Source organism: Otolemur garnettii, unplaced genomic scaffold (assembly GCF_000181295.1).
Source record: "Otolemur garnettii isolate 467f Iridium unplaced genomic scaffold, OtoGar3 scaffold00099, whole genome shotgun sequence".
Lineage (NCBI taxonomy): Eukaryota > Metazoa > Chordata > Mammalia > Primates > Galagidae > Otolemur > Otolemur garnettii.
Genome location: NW_003852494.1, coordinates 354,886 through 365,357, shown reverse-complemented (window position 1 = coordinate 365,357; position 10,472 = coordinate 354,886). Strand labels below are relative to the sequence as shown.

Sequence of the window (10,472 nt, the reverse complement as noted above, 5' to 3'; positions counted from 1 at the left end):
TTTGAGCCACAGGCAGTGCCCAGGATTAGGAATTCTTAACCCTTTTTTTTGGGGGGGGGGGGCTTTTTTATGTAGAAAAGCAATTTATTCCATTTTAAGCACTTACACAATTAGTCATGGAGAATTCTTAACCCTTTTATTTCCAAAAGAGTGATGAACATAAATAATCTGAGATATTCACAACATCAAGTGATATGAAATTAACTGAGTTCTATAGGTGTTAAGTCATAGATAATGCTAATTTCAGTGGTTTGTTGCCTACATTTATAATGGAAAGAAATGCTAAATTTCACTAAAAGGGTAGTGAAATTAAAGATGTAAAATTTTTTTCATCTAAGTTCATCATTACTTTGAATCCTCTCTGCAATCTTTTAGGAATTCATGGATCCTGGTTCAGCGCCTGTGGTTCAAGCAGCTAAGGTGCCAACCACAAACACCTGAGTTGGCAGGTTGGAATCCACGCCAGGCCCACCAAACAACGACGGCTGCAAGCAAAAAATAGCCAAGCATTGTTGGGGGCGCCTGTAGTCCCAGCTGCTTGGGAGGCAGAGGCAAGAGAATCGTTTGAGCCTAGGAGTCAGAGGTTGCTATAAGCTGTGATGCTACAGCACTCTACCCAGGGCAACAGCTTGAGGCTCTGTCTCAAAGAAAAAAAAAAAAAAAAATTTATGGACCTGGCTCGGCTCCTGTAGCACAGTGGTCACAGCACCAGCCACATACATCAAGGGTGGTGAGTTCGAACCTGACCCTGGCCAGCTAAACAACTGCAACAACAAAAAAATAGCCTGGCATGGGCGGCACCTGTGGCTCAAAGGAGTAGGGTGCTTGGCCCCATATACCAGAGGTGGTGGGACCAAACCTAGTCCCGGCCCAAAAAAAAAAAAAAAACAGCTGGGCCTGGTTGGTACCTATAGTCCCAGCTACTTGGGAGGCTGAGGCAAGAGAATCGCTTAAGCCAGGTGTTCTCAACCTGTGGGTCGCGACCCCTTTTAAACAATGAAAATACACTGAAGCATTAGGAAGGTTGAGAAGCACTGGCTTAAACCCAAGAGTCTGAGGTTGCTGTGAGCTGTGGTGCCACGGCATTCTACTGAGGGCTACAGCTTGAGACTCTGACTCCAAAAAAGAATGCATGGATCCAGGTTAAGTCTTTGCGTATATGCCTTAGCAAGCAGGAAGAACATTCTGCTGTGAATAAAGGAAATGAGTAATGAAAGGAAATGACCCGACTGAGTGGTTATTAGGTTGCAGAAACAGATTTAAAAAAGAAAAAAGTCTGTCAGAGCTCTCCTGAAGCTCCAGCAAGAGGTAGAAACCTTACACTCCTATCCAGGTACCCTCAAACTACAGCCCGAAGGCCACATGCAGCCCGCTGAGGACATTTATCCAGCCCACCGGGTGTTTTTGCCGCCATTGGCTGTCCTGCTTAGCAGCCAACTCGTCCTGGGGCCTGCAGTCCAGCCCTCCAACGGTCTGAGGGACAATGAACTGGCTCTCTGTTTAAAAAGTTTGAGGATCCCTGCTCCTATCTAATAAGTACCCCAATAGGAGCTTCCCCAGCCATACCCAGCAGGCTGCTACAGTGGTAGACAAAGAGTTTAAAAATGGAAAGCAGGCTCAGCACTCGTAGCTCAGTGGTTAAGGTGCTGGCTACGTACACCGAGGCAAGCAGATTTGAACCTGGCCCGGGCCTGCTAAACCAATAATGACAACTGTAACCAAAAAAAAAAATAGCTGCATGTTATGGCAGGCCTCTGTAGTCCCAGCTACTTCAGAGGCTGTGGCAAGAGAATCCCTTAAGCCCAAGAGTTAGAGGTTACTGTGAGCTGTGACACCCTAGCACTCTACCAAGGTGACATAGTGGGACTCTGTCTTCCCAAAAAAAAAAAAAAAGAAGGGCAAAGAAGTGTCGTGTCACACAAAGTAAGGGGAAAGGAGAGAGAAAGTAGAAGAGTAAAGGTTAAGATGGCTATGATCAGAGCAGTACTTGGGGAGTGTTCTGGAAGAGAAGCAGTTACAAGTGATGACAAAGTCATAAAAGCAAGCTGCTACAAAAGAATTGTAGGGGGCTGAAAAGGACTGAATTATAGAGTTCTGATCTAAAAAAAACAACTTGAAAATAAATTTCTGCAGTATTTCCTACCGGCATCCCTCAGCATCTGTGGGAGTCTGATTATAGGATCTTTCAAAGATACCAAAATCTCTGTATACCAAATGGTACAAAATCTTTGTATACCAAAATGCTCAAGTCCCTTATATACAATGGTAGGGTATTTGCATATAACCTATGCATATCCTCCTGTATATTGTAAATATTCCCTATTCAGGGAACAATGCCAAGAAAAAGTCTGTAAATGTTCAATACAGATGCTTTTTTCCCCTGAATATTTTTGGTTCCTCGTTGGTTGAATCCAGACACAGAAGGTAAAGTGTATCTGGAAATTAACATTTGAAGACATCAGGGGAGTAGCTACAAAAGTATAAGAAACTTGAATACATCCCAAAGGTATATATCCCTTTGTTTTAAATACCACAAAGTTTTAAAAGTTACATTACAAAATACACCAGGCAACAGCACATGGCTACAAAGAAATGTAGCAGTGAATACTGCTCATTTTGAATGACCACAACTATCATTTCCCTAATTCCAGGGCTGTCAAGTAGAATTATTTAATGTTTAAAATATCATAAGTGGTTTGACTGATACACTCCACAGATAATAATTATATAAGCACAAAATTCAAGTCTTTGAGGTTAGATCCAGAAAAGTCAGTCTCAGAGTTTTTTCCTTTAACTCAAATCTTGTCAGAAAAGAATAAATCAAGAAGAGCTAAAGTATCAAATCAAAACTTCGTACATGGTAAAGTTGGGAGAGGAAACCAGGATCTATCTCTACAGCACATGTACCACCAAAATAGGCAAAAGAACCTTTCCTCTGCTTGTAATCACTTTTCTCCCACCAGCTAAAATTTTCAACCACTTTCTTTAGAAGCCATTTGGTTGTAAATAAAATAAAATCACTAATGGCAAAACTCATTTTTCAATAGATGGGACACAATACAATACACTGGCAAACAAAGTGATGTGACACCTAACAACCAACATTCTGTAGAACAGGACAGACTCCACAATATTAAGGCCAACTACCTAAATTCCCAAATTTTAAACAGAAATTTAAATAATTTTTAAAAATTCTTACCTTAATAAAATAGGATGTCACTTTCCCAGCAAACAACCCCTAATCATATCCTTAGACTCTAGGTCACTTGAACATGGCAAATGAGTTTTGTGAGCCATAGGTAGAAAAGGGGTTGTTTTTATCCTGATTAGCAGAAAAAATAAGTGAATCTCTAAGATAAGGTTATCTTTTAATCCTATGATTTTAAACTGACACCTTAGTGAAATAGATTTTATATTACTACAAATAGATACCTTAAGTGCTTAGATAAAAATTCAAATATGTGTGCATGTCTAATACATGCAAAAGCTAGAACAAATTATTTTAAAAGGCCTTAAAATAGTTTGTATACATGCCTAAATAATACTTGATTTCTTTACCTCTGCCTCTGACTTTCCGACTTGCATAAGACTTGTGTGGGTCCTATTTTTACAGTTAATCATTGGGATCTTGTTTTTTTAATAAACAGATTTCACGTACTAAGATGCCTACTAGAAGCAACCTTCTGTCAAAAGAATATGCTTTGGCTGTACTTTGTCAATTAAAAAAAGAAAAAAGGGGAAAAAACCATGGTTTAGCTACATCAACCAATGCTTTCTTGAGTTCCCCAGGATGAAATGAAAATTTTAACTGTAAGCTTCATTTTATGGTATCACATCAATGTTAAAAAAAAAAAAAAAAAAAGCTGGCTCGGCACCTGTGGCTCATGTGGCTAAGGCGCCAGCCAACGACATATATCTGAGCTGGTGGGTTCAAATCCAGCCCGGGCCGCCAAACAACAATGACAGCTGCAACCAAAAAATAGCCAGGTGCTGTGGCAGGAGCCTGTAATCCCAGCTGCTTGAGAGGCAGAGGCAGGAGACTCGCTTGAGCCCAGGAACTGGAGGTTGCTGTGAGCTGTGATGCTACAGCACTCTACTCAGGGCAATAGCTTGAGGCTCTGTCTCAAAAAAAAAAAAAAAAAAAAAGTGGCTATTATTTCTCTGGTTTGAGTCTATTGAATATAAGAATATGTAAATTTTTAAAAAGTGAGAGAATATTTTCAGTATCTACTACCAATACATCACTATACTAGACACTGTAAGTGAACATATCCTTAATTCTGTGCCATGTTTTCTAAACTCCAGAACATTTTAACATATTAAGAGACAAAATATACTATACTGACAAAAAGATACCACACAAAGATTTATAAAGCTGACTAAGTGTTCAGTATATGAAGAAGACCACTGTTTCTCCAACTGTGTTTCATGGAACCCTATGATTTCCTCAGGGCAGCCCAGCAGACAAGGGGAAAGCTGAGTAGGTAGGCTTCTAGGACAACCCTGCTCTTCACCACTACCACCACCAATGCCTTGTTTTAACTGGGATTAAGCACTGTCTGTATTTCATTAGAGGGAGAAATAATGAACCATTCTATGCTAAAAATAAAACATAAAGCTTAACAACCATTGTTACAGGCAATCAAACAAACACAAAAAGGAAAGGTCAGAGAAGTTTCTAAAGAGGAAAGAAGGTTGGTCTTGAAAAACTATCTAAAATTCTAGGAACCTAATTTGGTTTTATTCTTTTTTAAAATAGAGATGGGGTCCCAATATGTCGCCTAGGCCACATTCTAACTAGACTCAGCAATCTTGACTCAGCCTTCCACATAGATAAGACTACAGGCCACATACCACCACTGTACCCAACTAAGGTAGATTTTTTTTTTTTTTTGAGACAGAGCCTCAAGCTATCACCACGGGTAGAGTGCTATGGCATAGCTCACAGCAACCTCCAACTCCTGGGCTCAAGCGAGTCTCCTGCCTCCATCTCCCAAGTTGCTGGGACCATAGGCACCCGCCACAACGCCTATTTCTTTTGGTTGCAGCCATCATTGTTGTTTGGTGGGCTCGGGCTGGATTCGAACCTGCCACCTTAGGTGTATGTGGCTGGCACCTTAGCCACTTGAGCCACAGGTGCCGAGCCTAGATTTTTTTTAAGTTGGAGAGTCAATCTGGAAGTAACAGAAACAAGCTCAAATTTGGCAGCAGTAATGTCCAACAATGCAGAAAATACCAGCTTGAGTCAAGAAATGTATTGGGGGATAATGAAAGATAAGGTTGAAAAAGAAATTCCACTAGAAAGGAGCCAGAATGCCAAGGCATGGATGGCATCTCAACCTTATCGGCCCTTTAATACAGTTCCTGTGGGTTGCAACCCACAGGTTGAGAACTGCTGCAGTCTAAGCAGTAATAGCCACTCAAGATTTTGAAGGAGGAATTAAAAACATGTTTATTTATACACACACACACACACACACACACATATATATATATATATTAGGACAGGGTCTCATTCTATTGCACAGGCAAGATAGAGTGCTGTAGCATCATTATAACTCATAGCAACCTCAAACTCCTGGGCTCAGGTAACCCTTTGGCCTCAGCCTCTGAGTAGCTGGGTCTATAGACACCTACCACAATGCCCAGCTATTTTTTTTTTTAATTTTTTTTTAGTAGAGATGGGAGATCTTTTTTTTTTTTTTAGTAGCTCAGGAGATCTACTGGTGCAGGTGCCTTGGCCTCCCACAGGGCTGGGATTATTGGTGTGAGCCACTGCACCTGGCCACCTAAGATTTTTTTTTTTTTAATTTTTTTTTGCAGTTTTTGGTCAGGGCTGGGCTTGAACCCGCCACATCTGGCATATGGGGCTGGCTCTTTACTCCTCTGAGCCACAGGCACTGCCCTAAGTATTTTTTTATACCAATGTCCAAGATTAACTAAAAATGAGAAATATGGAAGAAAAGTTAATTAGGAGATCAGAGCAACACCTGATACAAAATATCAGGGAACAAAGAGAAATTAAAGAATATGACATGACATTACCAAGTTCATAGGGTAAGGTAAAAGGAATAAAACAGTAACTTTGTTCCCATACTTAAGCCAAATGAATCCTTCCATCTGTATTATTTCACTTCAAATACCTGAAGAAAAAGAATGGATGAAAAAGATGTAAATTCTTTTAGGAAGTGCACTATCATGGACTAGAAAAGTAAATCCTGGCCTCTATGACTCAACCTATCATAGGAATTTTAGGGATCCAATATTGTAGCAGAATGATTAACCATTCTACTTTATGATTTACTTCCAAGGAAGCAAAATTTATTGCTTTTATCTCCAAAATAATTTTCATAAAATAGTATCACAGTAATGAGATTGGACGTAGTGGCTCACCCCTGTACTCCTAGCACTCTGAGAGGCCAAGACAGGAGGACTGCTTGAGCTTGGGAGTTTCGAGACATAAAAATTAGCTAAGTATTATTGGGGGCCTATAGATGGAGCTACTTGGGAGGCTTAGGGAGGAGGATAACTTGAACCCAGGAGTTTGAGGTTGCTATGAGCTATGAGCTAGGGTGATGCCATGGCACTCTAGCCTATGCAAAAGAGTAAGACTCTGTCTCAAAAAAAAAAAAAAAAACTGTAATGAAACATAATGAAAATCTGATTCCCAAATATAATAATTATAGGTATTTTTGGATATTAAAGAGAAACTCCAGGCCAGAAATGGTGGCTCACACTTAAGAATCCTAGCACGTTGGGAGGCCAAGGTAGGAGGACTGCTTGAGCCCAAGCAATTTCAAGACTACCCCTGGGCAATAGGAAGACCCCATCTCTACACAAAATAAAAAAATTAGAGGGGTGTGGTGATGGACACTTATAGTCACAGCTACTTGGGAGGCTAAGGCAAGGAGCAACACTTAAGGACAAAAGTTTGAGGTTGTAGTGAGCTATGATGCCACTGCACCCTAGCCTAGGAAACAGAGCAAAACCCTCTCTCAAGGAAAAAAAAGAAAGAGGGAAACCAGAAAAATGTGCAATGAAAATCTGATCCCCAAACATAATAATTAGAAAGTTATTTTGGAAGTTAAAAGTGATGGATATGTTACTTAGGTCAAGTTAATCATTCTACATTATATCAATGTAGCAATAGAGCTCATTATATCCAACAAATGTATATATACAATTTCTGTTATTTTGTTTTTGAGCAAAGTCTCACTTCGTTGCCCCTAGTAGAGTACTATGGTGTCAAAGCTCACAGCAACCTCAAAATCTTGGGCTCAAGTGATTCTCTTGCCTCACCCTCCCAAGTAGCTGGGACTACAGGCACCCACCACAAGGGTCTCACTCTTGCTCAGATTGGTCTTAAACTCCTGAGCTCAAGTGATACACTCAACTTAGGCCTCTCAGAGTGTTAGGATTATGGGCGTGACCCACCATGCCCCACCTTAAAAAAATAATTTTTAAAAGGAAAAATGGAAGATACAGAGGAACAAGTATAATATATTTTGTTTTGTTTGGATATCAAGTCTCATTCTATTGCCCCGAGCAGAATGCTGTGCCATCATAGCTCACCACAACCACAAACTCTGTAGAGTTTAAGTGATCCCCTTTCTTCAGCCTCCAGAGTAGCTAGGACTACAGGCACGTGCCACTATGTCAGGCTAGTTTTTTCTATCTCGGTAGAGATGGGGTCTCGTTCTTGCTTGGGATGGTCTGAAACCCCTGAACTCAAACAGTCTACCTGCCTCAGCCTCCTAGAGTGCTAGAAATACAGGTATGTATTTCTTAAATGTATAAAAATACAAATAAATACAGAAAACCTCTGAAAAGAAACCTAACATTTCATGTGCTAGAAGGAAACAAGGCCTTATCTACCACATTCTTATTTTTTGAACTTTTTGCCATATATGCATATGAAATTTTCTCAGTAAAATTATAAACAGAAAAAAAAATACAGTGAGAATCTACTTCATACCTACCCACTAGAATAGGTATAATCAAACAGACAGACAATAATAAATACTTATGTGAATATGAAAAAATGGGAACCTCATGTATGCTGATGGGACTATAAAATGATATGGCTACTTTAACAACTCAGAAGTCCTCAAAAGGTAAAACAGGTTAATCAAAAAGTTACCTGCCGCTGGGCACCCGTAGCTCAAGTGGTTAGGGTGCCGGCCATATGCTCCAGGGCTGGTGGGTTCAAACCCAGTCCAGGCCTCCTAAACAACAACCACAACAACAACAAAAAATAGCCAGGCGTTAGGGCGGGTGCCTGTAGTCCCAGTTACTTGGGAGGCTGAGGCAAGAGAACGGCTTAAGCCAAAGAGTTTGAGGTTGCTATGAGCTATAACGCCACAGCCACAGCACTCTACTAAGGGTGACAAAGTGAGACTGTCTCAATAAAAAAAAAGTTACCTGCCACATCACCCAGGAATTTCCTTGTAGGTATATATCATACATACACACGTGAGAAATGAAAACATTATGCCCACACAAAAACCTGTACATCAACACTGATAGCAGTATTCACAACAGTCAAAAAGTGGGAACAACTAACTATTCATCAACTAATGAATGGATAAACAAAATGTAGTATGCCCATACAATGGAATGTTATTTGGCAATAGAAAGAAAGGAAGCACTGACTACACACAAATTCCTGGCCACAAGCAAAACTCCTGCTTCAGTCTCCTAAAGTGCTAGGATTACAGGCACTGTGCCCAGTCTATTTAAAATTTTAATAAATGAAGGGCTAAGGCCAGGCTAGGTGGCTCACGCCTGTAATCCTAGCACTCTGGGAGGCTGAGGCAGGTGGATCACCTGAGCTCATGGGTTGGAGACCAGCCTAAACAAGAGTGAGACCACCTCTACCTCTAAAAATAGCCGGGAGTTGTGGCCAGTGCCTACAGTCCCAGCTACTTGGGAGGCTGACGCAGGAGAATCGCTTAAAGCCCAGGAGTTTGAGGTTGCTGTGAGCCGTGGATGCCACAGCACTCTACCAGGAGCAACAAAATAAGACTGTCTCAAAAAATAAACAAACAAACAAACAAATGAAGGGCATCCCTCTGAACTCGGCATACGTAAAGAGCAACTGAGAATTTTTATGTGCTCTGAAAATGTATACAAATTAGCTAGGTGTTGTAGTGGGTGTCTGTAATCCCAGCTACTTGGGAAGCGAAGGCAAGAAAATTACTTAAGCCCAAGAGTTTGAGGTTGCTATGAGCTGTGATGCCATGGCATTCTACCCAGGGTAACAAAGTGAGACTCTGTCTCAAAAAAAAAGTATAAAAATAATTTTAATAAATGAAACAAGATTTTTTGAGACAGAATCTTGCTTTGTCAACCTCGGCAGAATGCCGTAATGTCACAGCTCACAGCAACCTCTAACACTTGGACCTTTTTTTTTTTTTTTTTTTTTTTGAGACAGAGCCTCAAGCTGTCCCTCTGGGTAGAGCGCCGTGGCATCACAGCTCACAGCAACCTCCAACTCCTGGGCTCAAGGAGTCTCCTGCCTCCACCTCCCAAGTAGCTGGGACCACAGGTGCCCACCACAACGCCCAGCTAATTTTTTTTTTTGGTTGCAGCTGTCGTTGTTTGGCGGGCTCGGGTTGGATTCGAACCCGCCACCTTAGGCGTATGTGGCTGGCACTTTAGCCACTTGAGCCACAGGCACCAAGCCCTAATGCTTGAGGATTAGGGATTCTCTTGCCCCAGCCTCTCAAGTAGCTGGGACTACAGGTGCCTTGCCACAATGCCCAACTATTTTTTTGTTGCAATTGTCATTGTTGTTTAGCAGGCCCAGGCCCAGTTCAAACCTGCCTTGCCTTGGTGTATGTGACTGGTGCCCTAACCACTGAGCCACAGGCGCTGAGTCAGAACAAGATTTTTTTTTTTGAGACAGAGTATCACTCTGTTGCCCTGGGTAGAGTACCGTGGTGTCATAGCTCACAGCAATTTCAAATCCTGGGGTTCAAGTGATCCTCTTGCCTCATCCTCCCAAGTAGCTGGAACTATAGACACCCACTACCATGTCTGACTAGTTTTTCTATTTTTAGTATAGACAGGGTCTCACTCTTGCTCAGGCTGGTCTCGAACTCCTGAACTCAAGCAATCTATCCTCCTCAACCTTCCAAAGTGCTGGGATTACAGGTGTGAGCCAACACACCCAGCTATAACATCTTATTTATTTTTTTCTAGAGATAGAGTCTCACTTTATTGCCCTCAGTAGGGTGCCATGACGTCACAGCTCACAGCTACCTCCAACTCCTGAGCTTAAGCGATTCTCTTGCCTCAGCCTCCTGAGTAGCTGGGACTAAAGGTGCCCACCACAATGCCTGACTATTTTTTTGTTGCAGTTTGGCCAGGGCTGGGTTCAAACCCACCTCCCTGGCTCAGCACCTATAGCTCAACCGGCTAAGGCGCCAGCCACGTACACCTAAGGTGGCGGGTTCGAATCCCCAGCCCAG

At 41.6% G+C, this 10,472-nt stretch overlaps 1 protein-coding gene across 7 annotated transcripts in view; it reads right to left on the bottom strand.

Moving 5' to 3' along the window:
* ATXN2 (ataxin 2) overlaps positions 1–10,472 on the bottom strand; it is a 151,023-nt gene that overhangs the window by 88,704 nt on the left and 51,847 nt on the right. The gene's annotated exons all lie outside the window — the stretch shown is intronic.